The following is a 15,000-nucleotide window of genomic DNA, read 5'->3' as shown; positions in this document are numbered from 1 at the left end:
GTGTGCGGTGGGAAGGGCCCAGCAGCCAGAATGCATGAAGCGACGGATGAAGCAGTGATGACAACCGGGCTGTGAGGAGAGGAGGGATGCAGCCAAGAAAGCAATCAGGGCTCGAGGCAAGGGATGCATCAAGGATAGCAATCATGTTGTGAGGCGAGATTCCAAAGGCTAAACGTGAGAGGCTGCAGGGTCGACTCAGAGAGGTCTATGCATGTGAGAGGCTGAAAGCAAGGTCGACTCGGAGCGGTCTATGCATCGGGCGCGCTTGGGGCGACTACCAGTGCCAACCCCTTATCCCGCGACGCGTCCGACAAAGAGAACGTTCCAAGGCGGCAGAGGAGGTTACCAGCCGAAGGATGCAGTAGCAATAACAGGTATAGTTCCGCGGCGGCCGAGAAGACTCACCGCATAGGAATCGGGATGCGAGGCGAGGGATGCGGCGGGAAGGCCCCGACGGCTAAACGGAAGAGGCTGCAGGGCCGCCTCGGAATGGTCCAAGCATCGGATGCGATTGGGACGACTACCAGTGCCAACCCCTTATCCCGCGATGCGTCCGATACACAGATAGTTCCAAGGCGGCCGAGGAGCCTCACCGCATATCAATCGGGGTGCGAGGCGAGGGATGGGGCGGGAAGGCCCCAACGGCTAGACGGAAGAGGCTTCAGGGCCACCTCGGAATGGTCCAAGCATCGGACGCGCTTGGGGCGACTGCCAGTGCCAACCCCTTATCCCGCGATGCGTCCGATACACAGATGGTTCCAAGGCGGCCGAGGAGCCTCACCGCATAGCAATCGGGGGTGCGAGGCGAGGGATGGGGCGGGAAGGCCCCAACGGCTAGACGGAAGAGGCTTCAGGGCCGCCTAGGAATGGTCCAAGCATCGGACACGCTTGGGGCGACTACCAGTGACAGCCCCCTATCCCGCGATGCGTCCGATACGAAGATGGTTCCAAGGCGGCCGAGGAGCCTCACCGCATAGCAATCGGGGTGCGAGGTGGGGGATGCGGCGAGATGGCCCCAACGGCTAGACGGAAGAGGCCACAGGGCCGCGTCGGAATAGTCCAAGCATCGGACGCGCTTGGGGCGACTACCAGTGACAACCCCTTATCCCGCGATGCGTCCGATACGAAGATAGTTCCAAGGCGGCCGAGGAGCCTCACCGCATAGCAATCGGGGTGCGAGGTGGGGGATGCGGCGAGATGGCCCCAACGGCTAGACGGAAGAGGCTGCAGGGCCGCCTCGGAATAGTCCAAGCATCGGACGCGCTTGGGGCCACTACCAGTGACAACCCCTTATCCCGCAATGCGTCCGATACGAAGATAGTTCCAAGGCGGCCGAAGAGCCTCACCGCATAGCAATCGGGGTGCGAGGTGGGGGATGCGGCGAGATGGCCCCAACGGCTAGACGGAAGAGGCCACAGGGCCGCCTCGGAATAGTCCAAGCATCGGACGCGCTTGGGGCGACTACCAGTGACAACCCCTTATCCCGCGATGCGTCCGATACGAAGATAGTTCCCAGGCGGCCGAGGAGCCTCACCGCATAGCAATCGGGGTGCGAGGCGAGGGATGCGGCGAGATGGCCCCAAAGGCTAGACGGAAGAGGCTGCAGGGCTGCCTCGGAATAGTCCAAGCATCGGACGCGCTTGGGGCGACTACCACTGCCAACCCCTTATCCCGCGATGCGTCCGATACACAGATAGTTCCGAGGCGGCCGAGGAGGTGGGGGATGCAGCGAGATGGCCCCAACGGCTAGACGGAAGAGGCTGCAGGGCCGCCTCGGAATAGTCCAAGCATCGGACGCGCTTGGGGCGACTACCAGTGACAACCCCTTATCCCGCGATGCGTCCGATACACAGATAGTTCCGAGGCGGCCAAGGAGCCTCACCGCATAGCAATCGTGGTGCGAGGTGGGGGATGCGGCGAGATGGCCCCAACGGCTAGACGGAAGAGGCTGCAGGGCCGCCTCGGAATGGTCCAAGCATCGGATGCGCTTGGGGCGACTACCACTGCCAACCCCTTATCCCGCGATGCGTCCGATACACAGATAGTTCCAAGGCGGCCGAGGAGCCTCACAGCATAGCAATCAGGGTGCGAGGCGAGGGATGCGGCGAGAAAGCCCCAACGGCTAGAGGGAAGAGGCTTCAGGTCCGCCTCGGAATGGTCCAAGCATCGGACGCGCTTGGGGCGACTACCAGTGACAACCCCTTATCCCGCGACGCGTCCGATACACAGATAGTTCCAAGGCGGCCGAGGAGCCTCACCGCATAGCAATCGGGGTGCGAGGCGAGGGATGCGGCGAGAAGGACCCAACGGCTACACGGAAGAGGCTTCGGGGCCGCCTCGGAATGGTCCAAGCATCGGACGCGCTTGGGGCGACTACCAGTGACAACCCCTTATCCCGCGACGCGTCCGATACACAGATAGTTCCAAGGCGGCCGAGGAGCCTCACCGCATAGCAATCGGGGTGCGAGGCGAGGGATGCGGCGAGAAGGACCCAACGGCTACACGGAAGAGGCTTCGGGGCCGCCTCGGAATGGTCCAAGCATCGGACGCGCTTGGGGCGACTACCAGTGACAACCCCTTATCCCGCGACGCGTCCGATACACAGATAGTTCCAAGGCGGCCGAGGAGCCTCACCGCATAGCAATCGGGGTGCGAGGCGAGGGATGCGGCGAGAAGGACCCAACGGCTAGACGGAAGAGGCTTCGGGTCCGCCTCGGAATGGTCCAAGCATCGGACGCGCTTGGGGCGACTACCAGTGACAACCCCTTATCCCGCGACGCGTCCGATACACAGATAGTTCCAAGGCGGCCGAGGAGCCTCACCGCATAGCAATCGGGGTGCGAGGCGAGGGATGCGGCGAGAAGGACCCAACGGCTAGACGGAAGAGGCTTCGGGTCCGCCTCGGAATGGTCCAAGCATCGGACGCGCTTGGGGCGACTACCAGTGACAACCCCTTATCCCGCGACGCGTCCGATACACAGATAGTTCCAAGGCGGCCGAGGAGCCTCACCGCATAGCAATCGGGGTGCGAGGCGAGGGATGCGGCGAGAAGGACCCAACGGCTAGACGGAAGAGGCTTCGGGTCCGCCTCGGAATGGTCCAAGCATCGGACGCGCTTGGGGCGACTACCAGTGACAACCCCTTATCCCGCGACGCGTCCGATACACAGATAGTTCCGAGGCGGCCGAGGAGCCTCACCGCATAGCAATCGGGGTGCGAGGCGAAGGATGCGGCGAGAAGGACCCAACGGCTAGACGGAAGAGGCTTCGGGTCCGCCTCGGAATGGTCTAAGCATCGGACGCGCTTGGGGCGACTACCAGTGACAACCCCTTATCCCGCGACGCGTCCGATACACAGATAGTTCCAAGGCGGCCGAGGAGCCTCACCGCATAGCAATCGGGGTGCGAGGCGAGGGATGCGGCGAGAAGGACCCAACGGCTAGACGGAAGAGGCTTCAGGGCCGCCTCGGAATGGTCCAAGCATCGGACGCGCTTGGGGCGACTACCAATGACAACCCCTTATCCCGCGACGCGTCCGATACACAGATAGTTCCGAGGCGGCCGAGGAGCCTCACCGCATAGCAATCGGGGTGCGAGGCGAGGGATGCGGCGAGAAGGACCCAACGGCTAGACGGAAGAGGCTTCAGGGCCGCCTCGGAATGGTCCAAGCATCGGACGCGCTTGGGGCGACTACCAGTGACAACCCCTTATCCCGCGACGCGTCCGATACACAGATAGTTCCGAGGCGGCCGAGGAGCCTCACCGCATAGCAATCGGGGTGCGAGGCGAGGGATGCGGCGAGAAGGACCCAACGGCTAGACGGAAGAGGCTTCAGGGCCGCCTCGGAGTGGTCCAAGCATCGGACGCGCTTGGGGCGACTACCGTTGCCAACCCCTTATCCCGCGATGCGTCTGATACACAGATAGTTCCGAGGCGGCCGAGGAGCCTCACCGCATAGCAATCGGGTTGCGAGGCAGATTATTGGGAAGGGAACCCCCTGGGATGCGGCTCAAGCAGTGCCCAAAGGGACTGGAATGCGGAATCACATCGAGAGACCCAAATGCTATACGAGGGCTCAAATCGAATTATCGATTTGGCCACGACATGGACGCATCGGAACGACTACCTTTGCCGAACCACTCGCAATTGCATCCATACCGAAACCAATAGACATTTCCGTTAGAGCCCTCGCATAGCATTCGGGAATCTCGCATGCCCCTCTAAATCGACCAATGCTGGCGCTCAATGAAAATCCGAGCGCTACCACCGTTCGAGCGCCAGCATTGGTCGAGTTAGAGGGGCACGGGGGAGAATGCTCCAGTCAACACCTCCCCTATATAAGTTATTTGTCCGATTCTCGCACAACCGTAGTCTGCCTCGTCGAATCAAACAACGGTCCCAGATTCCGACTTCCGTTCCGTAGAGACCCAAAAGCTAGATGGAGGCTCGCAAGAAAGAGAGTCGGCGCATAGCAATCGGGTTTCTCGAACGTTTAGGGACCGAGCTCACTTGCGGATAGGGCAAAATCCGCCAAGCAACCCAAAAGCTAGACGGGGGCTCGAATCGAATCGCCTAGGCGGCCACAACAACGACGTGTTGGATCGACTACCAGTGCCAAACCATTCAGCAAGACTAGTCTGTGTCGAGGCCGGATAGAGATTCTCAGAGAGCGCCCGCATAGCATTTAGGAGACCTGCCGCGTCCCTCACACTCGACAAATGGTGGTGCACGTTTATAAATCCGAGCGATCCCAACCCTTTCAAGCACCAACATCGGTCGAGATAGAGGGGCACGGAGGGGGCTGCGTGAGACAACACAGTCCCCTATATAAGTTATTTGTCCGATTCTCACACATCCGAAGAATGGTCATCAAATCGGACAACAGCCCAAACTTCCGACTTCCGTCCCAGAAAGCCCAAGAGCTATCTAAAACGTTCATGGCCGGAACTCGATCGCGGCTATACCAGTCCGCCAAGCAACCCAAAAGCTAGACTGGAGCTCTAGTCGAATCACCTCTGTGGCCATTGCAAGGACGTGTTGGAGCGACTACCATTGCCGAACCATTCCGCAGGTCGAGTCCATACCAAGGCCGCATAGAGATTCACGATGAGCTCCTGCATAGCAATCAGGAGACTTGCCGTGTCCATCACAATCGATAAATCCTGGTGCAAGATTTTTGCATCCGAGCGCTCCAACCAGTCGAGCACCAGCATCAATCGACATAAACGGGCACGGGGGGAGGATGCTCGAGAACACTACCTCCCCTATATAAGTTATTTGTCCGATTCTCAAGCAGCCGAAGTCTGGTCATCGAATCGGGTCAAAGACCACAACTTCCGACTTTACCCACAATGCAAGTCATCGAATCGAACATCGGCCCCCGAGTCGGACTCCATGCGTATGTCAGGTCATCGGACCCAAATTCCGCCTTCCTGCGCATGGCGGGCCATCAATATCAACTCGGTCATCGGACCCAAACTCCGCCTTTTTGCGTATGGCACGCCTTCAAATCGGTCATCGGACCCAAATTCCGCCTTCCTGTGCATGGCGGGCCATCAACATCAACTCGGTCATCGGACCCAAATTCCGCCTTTCTGCGCATGGCACGCCATCAACTCGGTCATCGGACCCAAATTCCGCCTTCCTGCGCATGGCAGGTCATCGGACACAAATTCAGACCTCGCCAATATGCCTACGTATCGAATCGGTCATCGGACCCAACTTCCGACTTCATCCATACTGTAGGGTCTTTGAGGTTGGCGCGGTGCGCTCAACCCAGGGAGTCGACCCATCGAAGCATACACCTCCCCTATATAAGCTATTTGTCCGATTCCCACACCTGTGTAGTTTGCACCTCTGACCAGGACATCGACCCCAACTTCCGAACTCGACTGCAACGACGGCACCAGCGCCTTGGTGCGCACCTTGCGACGCACAGTCCCAACATTCGCCTTCCTGCACATGGCAGGTCATCGGACCCAAATTCCGACCTCGCGAGTATGCCTACATATCGAATCGGTCATCGGACCCAACTTCCGACTTCATCCATACCGTAGGGTCTTTGAGGTTGGCGCGGTGCGCTCAACCCGGGGAGTCGACCCAACGAAGCATACACCTCCCCTATATAAGCTATTTGTCCGATTCCCACACCTGTGTAGTTTGCACCTCCGATCAAGACATCGACCCCAACTTCCGAACTCGCCTCCAACGACCGAACCAGCGCCTTGGTGCGCACCTTGCAACGCACAGTGCCAACATTCGCCTTCCTGCACGTGGCAGGTCATCGGACCCAAATTCCGACCTCGCGAGTATGCCTACATATCGAATCGGTCATCGGACCCAACTTCCGACTTCATCCATACCGTAGGGTCTTTGAGGTTGGCGCGGTGCGCTCAACCCGGGGAGTCGACCCAACGAAGCATACACCTCCCCTATATAAGCTATTTGTCCGATTCCCACACCTGTGTAGCTTGCACCTCCGATCAGGACATCGACCCCAACTTCCGAACTCGACTAAAAAGACCGCACCAGCGCCTTGGTGTGCACCTTGCAACGCACAGTGTCAACATTCGCCTTCCTGCACATGGCAGGTCATCGGACCCAAATTCCGACCTCATGAGCATACCTACTAATCGAATTGGTCATCGGACCCAACTTCCGACTTCATCCATACCGTAGGGTCTTTGAGGTTGGCGCGGTGCGCTCAACCTGGGGAGTCGACCCATCGAAGCATACACCTCCCCTATATAAGCTATTTGTCCGATTCCGACACCTGTGTAGTTTGCACCTCCGCTCAGGACATCGACCCCAACTTCCGAACTCGCCTGCAACGACCGAACCAGCGCCTTGGTGCGCACCAAAAGTGCGCACTTTTGGAGGGCACTTTTGTGCGCTCCAAAGGTGCGCACTTTTGGAGGGCACTTTTCTGCGCTCCAAAGGTGCGCACTTTTGGAGGGCACTTTTTGGAGGGCACTTTTCTGCGCTCCAAAGGTGCGCACTTTTGGAGGGCACTTTTTGGAGGGCACTTTTCTGCGCTCCAAAGGTGCGCACTTTTGGAGGGCACTTTTTGGAGGGCACTTTTCTGCGCTCCAAAGGTGCGCACTTTTGGAGGGCACTTTTTGGAGGGCACTTTTCTGCGCTCCAAAGGTGCGCACTTTTGGAGGGCACTTTTTGGAGGGCACTTTTCTGCGCTCCAAAGGTGCGCACTTTTGGAGGGCACTTTTTGGAGGGCACTTTTCTGCGCTCCAAAGGTGCGCACTTTTGGAGGGCACTTTTGTGCACTCCAAAGGTGCGCACTTTTGGAGGGCACTTTTCCTGTGCTCCAAAGGTGCACACCTAGGTGAGCACCTTCGACCACACCTTGTAGCACACCAAACTCTGACTTTCGACTTCATCCGCAATGCAGGGTCTTTGAGGTTGGCGCAATGCGCACAACCAGGGGAGTCGACCCATCAAACCCAACACCTCCCCTATATAAGCTATTTGTCTGATTCTCATACATGCGTAGCCTGCAGGAGCAATTAGGACATCGACCCCAACTTTCGGCTTCTAAACGAAAACAAGGTCTTTGAGGTTGGTGTAATGCGAACAACTAGGGGAGTCAACCCATCAAACCCAACACCTCCCCTATATAAGCTATTTGTCTGATTCTCATACATGTGTAGTCTACAGGAGCAATTAGGACATCGACCCCAACTTTTGACTTCTTAACGAAAACAAGGTCTTTGAGGTTGACGTAATGCGCACAACCAGGGGAGTCGACCCATCAAACCCAACACCTCCCCTATATAAGCTATTTGTCCGATTCTCATACATGTGTAGCCTGCAGGAGCCATTAGGACATTGACCCCAACTTTTGACTTCTTAACGAAAACAAGGTCTTTGAGGTTGGCGTAATGCGCACAACCAAGGGAGTTGACCCATCAAACCCAACACCTCCCCTATATAAGCTATTTGTCTGATTCTCATACATGTGTAGCCTGCAACAACGATTAGGACATCCACCCCAACTTCTGAATTCGTCTGCGTTGACCGCACCAAAGGTGCACGCCTTGGTGCTCACCAAAATCCGACTTCCGACTTCTTCTGCTATGCGGGGTCTTTGAGGTTGGCGCAGTGCGCACAACCAGGGGAGTCAACCCACCGAATGCAACACCTCCCCTATATAAGCTATTTGTCTGATTCTCATACATGCGTAGACTGCAGCAATGATTAGGACATCCACCCCAACTTTTGACTTCTTAAACAAGACAGGGTCTTTGAAGTTGGTGCAGTGCACACAACCAGGGGAGTCGACCCATCAAACGCAACACCTCCCCTATATAAAGCTATTTGTCCGATTCTCATACGTGTAGTCTGCAGCAGCGATTAGGACATCGACCCCAACTTCCGAATTCGTTTGCATTGACCGCACCAAAGGTGCACGCCTTGGTGTGCACCCTGGAGTGCACTTTGGTGCTCACCTCGGTGCACACTTTGGTGTGCACCTCGGTGTGCACCAAAGGTGCGCACCTTGGAGCGCACCAAAGGTGTACACTTTGGAGCGCACCACATAGGGTCTTTGAGAGGTTGGCGCAGTGCGCACACCAAGGTGGGTGTTGAGGTGCGTGCCGAGGTGGGTGGGTGCTAGGGTGCGCTCCATGGTGGGTGCCAGGGTGGGTGCGTGCTAGGGTGGATTCCAAAGAGGGTCATAGGGTGGGTGCCAAGGTGGGTTGGTGATATAGTGGGTTCAAAGGTGGGTACTAGGGTGGGTTCCAAGGTGGGTCACAAGTTGGGTGCCAGGATGCGTGGGTGTTAGGTTGGGTGCCAAGGTGGGCTCCTGCGTGGGTGGGTGCTAGGGTGGGTTTCAAGGTGGACGCGAGGGCGGGTGCCAAGGTGGGTAACAAGTTGGGTGTTAGGATGGGTGAGTGCTAGAGTGGGTGCCAAGGTGGGTGGGTGCTAAGGTGGATGCCAAGGTGGTTCACAGGGTGGGTGGGTTCTAGGGTGAGTTCCAAGGTGGGTCACAGGTTCAGTGCTAGGGTGGGTGTCAAGGCGGGTGTCGAGGTGCCTGGGTGCTAGGGTGTGGATGCCAATGTGGGTCATAGGGTGGGTACTAGGGTGGGCTGCAATGTGGGTGCCAAGGTGGGTAACATGCTCGGTGGGTTCTAAATTGGGTGCCAGGGTGGGTGTGCACCCACCTTGCCCGAGGTGGGTGCCAAGGTGCCAGTGTGGGTGGGTGCTAAGGTGGATGCCAAGGTGGGTGAGAAGGTGGGTGATAGGTTGAGTGGTAGGATGGGTGGGTGCCAAGATGGGTCACAGGGTGGGTGCAAGGGTGGGTAGGTGCTAGGGTTGGTGTCAGGGTGGGTGGGTGCTAGGTTGGGTTCCAAGGTGGGTGCGAGGGTGAGTGTCAAGGTGGGTCACAGGTTAGGTGCTAGGATGGGTGAGTGCTAGGGTGCAAAGGTGCCAGGGTGGGTGCTAGGATGGGTCGATGCTAGGGTGAGTGGCAAGGTGGGTCCACAAGTGTCAAGGTGGGTGCCAAGTCGGCGACTGCTATGGTGGATGCCAAGGTGGGTCACGGGGTGGGTGCCAAGTTGCTAGGTTGGGTTCCAAGGTGGGTGCCAACGTGGGTGCTAGGGTGCGTGGGTTAAAGGGTGTGTCACAACGTGGGTGCCAGGATGGGTGCGCACCCACACTGGCCAAGACGGGTGCGGGTGCAAGGTTGGGTTCCAAGCCCGGTCACAGGCTGGGTGCTAGGATGGGTGGGTGCCAAGGTGGGCACCAGGGTGGGTGCACCCACCCTGGCCAAGGTGGGTCACGGGGTGGGTCCTAGGGTGGGTAACGGGGTGGGTACTAAGGTGCGTGCCAAGGTGGGTCATAGGGTGGGTGCCAAGGTGGGCACCAGGGTGGGTGTGCACCAACCCTAGCCAGGGTAGGTCACGGGGTGGTTGTCGGGGTGGGCGTCAAGGAGCCAAGGTGGGTGGCAAGTAGCCAAGTTGCGTGCCAAGGTGGGTGTCGGGGTGGGTGCCAAGGATCCAAGGTGGGTGCCAAGGAACCAAGGTGGGTGTCTGGGTGGGTGCCGAGGTGGGAGCCAGGGTGGGTCCCAAGGTGAGTGCAAAGGTGGGTGCCAGGGTCAAGGTGAGTGCCAATGTGGGTTCCAAGGTGCCAGGGTCAGGGTGAGTGCCAATGTGGGTTCAAAGGTGCTAAGTTGGGTGCGAGGTTGGGTGCGAGGGTGGGTGGGTGCCAAGGTGTGCTAGGTGGAAGCCCGGGTGGGTCGGCATCCCATGGGTGTCGAGTTGGGTGCCTGATGGGTGCTTCTTGTCAAGTTTTAGTCGTCGGGACTCATTTCGAGCCTTAGAGGTCGTTTCTTGTCCGGTTGCCCTGTCTTCGACCTGGGAACCCAATTTTGGTCCTCGGGTCCCATTTTTTTTTGTCTCGCATCCCACTTTTGGCCTGTGGCCTTTTCGGGGTCGATTCTCGTTTTGGGCATCAGAGCATGTTTCTTCTCCTAAAACCCAATATTTGTTTATTAAGTCTCGGAACACATTTTTGTTCTCGTGGACCCATCATGGGTCTTGGAACGCATTTGTGGTCCTTGGGTCCCATTTTGCATCCCGAAACTTGTGTTTTGGTGCTTGATCCCTATTTTGGGTGCCCACCTTGCACCAAGTGCGCACCCGGGGCAAACCGAGCGCCTTGGTGCACCAGGGCAAGATCGAGCGTGCACCCGAGGCGCCCCGAACATGCACCAAGGTGCACTCGGCCCACATGTGAGCGCAGGTCGTTGCGCCCGAGGTGGTGTGTGGGCACCGCGTTGCAGACGGGACACTGCACGCACACGACGCCCCCTCCAGGTGCACGCACGTAGGCCGGGCCGGGTGCACACCCGACGCCCTAGCAAGGTGCGCGCACCCGGGCAGGGCTCACACTTGGCGAACGGGGCGCACTTCGCGAGGGAGGGTGTGCACCTCGACGGGGGTGGGTGGCCGGGGTGGATTCGCACGTGGGTCGCGGTTTGCTAAGTACACACTGCGACAAGCTCATAACGGGTGCGATCATACCAGCGTTAGTGCACCGGATCCCATCAGAACTCCGCAGTTAAGCGCGCTTGGGCCGGAGTAGTACTGGGATGGGTGACCTCCCGGGAAGTCCCGGTGTTGCACCCTTTTTTAGTTTTTCGCCGGGCGTCGCAATGCTATTTGAATAAACCTTTTGCCCGTTTGCGTTCTCGTCGGGGCCGGGCCGGGCCGGGGTGCGCTGCCCGCACTACCGCGCGCGCGGGGGGCGACACCGAGCGCGCACCCGAGGCGCCCCGAGCACACAGGCCACGGTGCAACCCGGGCGTTGTGCGCGCACCCCGGTGCGCCCGAGGTGCTGCGCGCGCACCCAGGTGAAATCGGTGTGCACCTCGGCCAGTGCGCGCTCGGTCGAGTCGCGCACGTTGGCCAAGGTGCACGGTGATGTTTCTTACTCTAAGGTTCCGCACCAGACGCCCGGGACAGGTGAGCGAAGCTGGGCGGGGCCGGGTGCGCGGCCGGGGCAGGTGCACGCAGCTGGAGAGAGCTTTGGAGCACACTTCGGAGCGCACCAATGATGCGCTCCATTCAAAAGTTTCCTGAAAAGGCAAAAAAAGTTGAGATTATAGAATTTCCCACTTGAGAGATTGTAAAAAAAAAAAATTTAAAATGAAGGAAACGCGGGTGCCAAGGTGTGCGCAGCCCAGCCAAGGTGTGCGCACCAAGGCGCCCACCCTGGCGAAGGTGCACGCAAGGTGCGCACCCGAGGCAAACCGGACAATTAACCCAACTTTCGACTTCGCGCGCACCTTGGAGCGCACTTCGGAGCGCTCCTTGGTGCGCACCAATCTTGGGCACCTCGGAGTGCACCATGGCGCCCACCAAGGTGCGCACCCGGGGCAAACCGAGCTCCGACTTCGTGCGCACCTTGGAGCGCACGAAAGGTGCGCACCATGGCGCCCACCAAGGTGCGCAGCCCAGCCAAGGCGTGCGCATCAAGGTGCGCACCCTGGCGAAGGTGCGCACCCGGGGCAAACCGAGCTCCGACTTCGTGCGCACCTTGGAGCGCACAAAAGGTGCGCAACCCAGCCAAGGTGTGCGCACCCCGGTCAAACCGAGCTCCGAATCGTGCGCACCAGAGGTGCACGCCATCGTGCGCACCTTGGAGCACACTTCGGAGCCCTCCTTGGTGCGCGCCGATGTTGCGCACCTCGGAGCGCACCCGGGGAAAACAATGCAATTAACCCGACTTTCGACTTCGTGGGCACCTCGGAGCGCTCTCGGGTTCGCACCTCGGAGCACACCGAGGTGCGCACCTTTGATGCGCTGCCTTCACCAATTTCCAGAAAAGGCAAGAAAACATTGAGAAGGTGTGCGCACCGAGGTGCCCACCCTGGCGAAGGTGCACGCGAGGTGCGCACCCGGGGCAAACCGGGCTCCGACTTCGTGCACGCCGCACCTTGGAGCACACTTCGGAGCGCTCCTTGGTGCGCACCAGGGCGCGCAACCCAGCCGAGGTGCCCACCCCGGCGAAGGTGCACGCGAGGTGCGCACCCGGGGCAAACCGGGCTCCGACTTCGTGCACGCCATGGTGCCCACCGCGGCGAAGGTGCACGCGAGGTGCGCACCCGGGGCAAACCGGGCTCCGACTTCGTGCACGCCGCACCTTGGAGCACACTTCGGAGCGCTCCTTGGTGCGCACCATGGTGCCCACCAGGGCGCGCAACCCCGCCGAAGGTGCACGCGAGGTGCGCACCCGGGGCAAACCGGGCTCCGACTTCGTGCACGCCGCACCTTGGAGCACACTTCGGAGCGCTCCTTGGTGCGCACCATGGTGCCCACCAGGGCGCGCAACCCCGCCGAAGGTGCACGCGAGGTGCGCACCCGGGGCAAACCGGGCTCCGACTTCGTGCACGCCATGGTGCGCACCGCGGCGAAGGTGCGCACCCGGGGCAAACCGGGCTCCGACTTCGTGCACGCCGCACCTTGGAGCACACTTCGGAGCGCTCCTTGGTGCGCACCAGGGCGCGCAACCCAGCCGAGGTGCCCACCCCGGCGAAGGTGCACGCGAGGTGCGTACCCGGGGCAAACCGGGCTCCGACTTCGTGCACGCCGCACCTTGGAGCACACTTCGGAGCGCTCCTTGGTGCGCACCATGGTGCCCACCAGGCCGCGCAACCCAGCCAAGGTGTGCGCACCAAGGTGCACGCGAGGTGCGCACCCGGGGCAAACCGGGGTCCGACTTCGTGCACGCCGCACCTTGGAGCACACATCGGGGCGCTCCCGGGTTCGCACCGGCGTTGCGCACCGTGGTGGGCACCTCGGAGCACACCAAGGTGGGCAGCGAGGTGCGCACCTTTGATGCGATGCCTTCACTAATTTCCATAAAAGGCAAAAAAAAAACGAGATTTTAAAATTTCCGTTTTGAAAGATAGTGAGAAAAAGGGAATGCTGGTGCCATCTTGAGCCCGCCCTGGTGCGCAGCCCAGCCAAGGTGTGCGCACCAAGGTGCCCACCCTGGCGAAGGTGCGCGCCCGGGCAATTAACCCAACTTCCAACTTCGCGCGCGCCAGGGTGGGAGCGCACCCAACAACCGGGCCTGGGAAGAGCCAATGCGAGAAACCCCACCAAACGCTCTGACAAAAAAAGAGGGGGCGCTCCAGTAACCCCGCTTCGGAGCGCACCCTGGGCAAACCCAGCCAAGGTGCCCACCCCGGCCAAGGTGCAGGCGAGGTGCGCACCCGGGGCAAACCGGGCTCCGACAACGTGCACGCCGCACCTTGGAGCACACTTCGTAGCGCTCCCGGGTGCGCACCTCAGAGCACACCAAGGTGGGCAGCGAGGTGCGCACCTTTGATGCGCTGCCTTCACTAATTTCCAGAAAAGGCAAAAAAAAAAGGAGATTTTAAAATTTCCGTTTTGAAAGATAGTGAAAAAAACGGAACGCGCGTGCCATCTTGAGCCCGCCCTGGTGCGCAGCCCAGGTAAGGTGCCCACCCTGGCAAAGGTGCGCACCCGGGCAATTAACCCTACTTCCGACTTCGTGCGCGCCAGGGTGGCAACCGGGCCTCGGAAGAGCCAATGCGAGAAACCCCACCAAACGCTCCGACAAAAAAAGAGGCGGCGCTCCAATAACCCCGCTTCGGAGCGCAGCCGGGGCAAACCCAGCCAAGGTGCCCACCCCGACGAAGGTGCACGCGAGGTGCGCACCCGGGGCAAACCGGGCTCCGACAACGTGCACGCAGCACCTTGGAGCACACTTCGAAGCACTCCCGGGTGCCCACCGGCGTTGCGCACCGTGGTGGGCAGCGAGGTGCGCACCTTTGATGCGCTGCCTTCACTAATTTCCAGAAAAAGGCAAAAAAAAATGAGATTTTAAAATTTCCGTTTTGAAAGATAGTGAAAAAAAAGGAACGCGGGTGCCATCTTGAGCCCGCCCTGGTGCGCAGCCCAGGCAAGGCATGCGCACCAAGGTGCCCACCCGAGGTGCACACCCGGGGCAAACCGGGCTCCGACTTCGTGCAGGCCGCACCTTGGAGCACACTTCGGAGCGCTCCTTGGTGCGCACCATGGTGCCCACCAGGGCGCGCAACCCAGCCAAGGTCTGCACACCAAGGTGCCCACCCCGGCGAAGGTGCACGCGAGGTGCGCACCCGGGGCAAACCGGGCTCCGACTTCGTGCACGCCATGGTGCCCACCGCGGCGAAGGTGCACGCGAGGTGCGCACCCGGGGCAAACCGGGCTCCGACTTCGTGCACGCCGCACCTTGGAGCACACTTCGGAGCGCTCCTTGGTGCGCACCATGGTGCCCACCAGGGCGCGCAACCCAGCCAAGGTGTGCGCACCAAGGTGCACGCGAGGTGCGCACCCGGGGCAAACCGGGGTCCGACTTCGTGCACGCCGCACCTTGGAGCACACATCGGAGCGCTCCCAGGTTCGCACCAGCGTTGCGCACCTTTGATGCGCTGCCTTCACTAATTTCCAGAAAAGGCAAAAAAAAACGAGATTTT

The 15,000-nt window shown here is 60.0% G+C and overlaps 1 non-coding gene across 1 annotated transcript; it reads left to right on the top strand.

Moving 5' to 3' along the window:
• Positions 1-11,021: 11,021 nt before the first annotated feature.
• Positions 11,022-11,140, top strand: LOC131870675 (5S ribosomal RNA). The gene has a single exon (XR_009368979.1). It is a non-coding gene; the product is annotated as a 5S ribosomal RNA (ribosomal RNA).
• The last annotated feature ends 3,860 nt before the right edge of the window (positions 11,141-15,000 follow it).

This window comes from Cryptomeria japonica, unplaced genomic scaffold (assembly GCF_030272615.1).
Source record: "Cryptomeria japonica unplaced genomic scaffold, Sugi_1.0 HiC_scaffold_341, whole genome shotgun sequence".
NCBI classification, from domain to species: Eukaryota; Viridiplantae; Streptophyta; class Pinopsida; order Cupressales; family Cupressaceae; genus Cryptomeria; species Cryptomeria japonica.
Note: the sequence above shows the minus strand (reverse complement) of the source record. Positions and strands in the feature narration are given on the sequence as shown.